The sequence below is a fragment of the Papaver somniferum genome, unplaced genomic scaffold (assembly GCF_003573695.1).
Source record: "Papaver somniferum cultivar HN1 unplaced genomic scaffold, ASM357369v1 unplaced-scaffold_11738, whole genome shotgun sequence".
Lineage (NCBI taxonomy): Eukaryota > Viridiplantae > Streptophyta > Magnoliopsida > Ranunculales > Papaveraceae > Papaver > Papaver somniferum.
The window spans coordinates 1-1,388 of record NW_020620757.1 but is presented as its reverse complement, the minus strand read 5'-3'; the positions used below and the strand labels follow the sequence as shown (position 1 = coordinate 1,388).

General features: G+C 40.4%; 1 pseudogene; it reads right to left on the bottom strand.

Moving 5' to 3' along the window:
* On the bottom strand, positions 1–77 carry LOC113330310 (annotated as a pseudogene; the record flags this gene model as incomplete).
* Positions 78–1,388: the final 1,311 nt, after the last annotated feature.

Below are 1,388 nucleotides of genomic sequence, written 5' to 3'. Positions count from 1 at the left end.
TGCGTGTCATCCTTGCGCAGGGGCCATGCTAATCTTCTCTGTATCGTTCCAATTTTATCGGATGTCCCCGAAGGGACAAGCTTAAGGGAAAGCTCCGGCTATTTGAACCAATCTCTGTTTGCAAACAAGGAAATGTGGGACTATACAAAACGCGCTAGTCACAGTTTCTGCGTTTCTTTTCTGTAGCCGTTAAGGATATTCTCACCAACTCATACAGCAGATATTCCACATGCTCGACACTGCACCGCTCTTTCTTAATACAGTGCTCTAAGAAACCCAAAAATATAAGATGAAAACTTAAGTTAACATCAGAGAATTAACAAAAATTAAACAGAAAAAATAAATAAAAGAAACTACCTTGTGGCTGTATGAAAAAATCTAGGATTTCTTCAGCCATATACTGGACTATTTCTTGCTTGAATTCCTTACAAGTGTGTCTGAGATTCTCTGCCAACAAACTAAAACGGTCTTTTTCGAAGTTTGCAACAGTCACCACCTGACATTCTTCATCTTGAGAGGAAATCGACATAGAACATGTCATCAGACAAGAGCGATATAGAATCTGACGCCAATACAACTTCATCTCTCCAGGAAGCAGCAGGAGCTTCTTCCTGCTGGTCCGACTCCATGGATGGATTCCCTTAACCAAATTTTTGAGTTTGCAGAAGAATACTTAAACGAGCACTACCTTTTGTTTACCCTGTACCCTAAATGATTACCTCTCCTCTTTCTCCAACGCAAAGTTCTAATGTTGTATATGTAAAAGTATCTTTGGTTTAGTTATATAGCTCTCCAGGATAATTGTCCTAGTTGGTTTCTACATACTAAAACAACAACTTCTACATATACAGAGTCAGGGGCATCTGGAGAATTTCCAAAAAGACTATTTCTAATAGGAGTGCAAGAAAAACACATTTAGTGAGCTTAGCTATGTTTAAACTTCTTGGCTCCGCTGCTTTGTTTTAGTTATCGAAAATCACAAGTTACCACAATTAAATACCTTGAAATCAATTACCATCTTGTATTCTTTCTCCGATTCTCTAATATTCAGCAATTGTATGAGCAAAAACCTCATTGTTTGCTCTTTCCTCTGTCAGTTGACATATGATGGTTGGCATGTTCCTTGCCACTGACTTGCGTGTCTGTCTGTCTGTCGAGGCTATTAGAACTTCAGCGCGTGGAGAAGGCTATCATTGAGCAGGCTATCAATCTAGCCCATAGGGATTAGCCTTAGCTATAACAGTTTAGTCCCACATCGTATACGTTACTCATTCTCCTTTGGTTTATAGCCGCCTCTCCCAACTTCTCAAGCATCCGGTGAAGCGTACAGGATCTGTAGTTTCATTGCGTAGCCATGGCAGTCTGCCGGAGGGCTTGCTTTGTTGCTG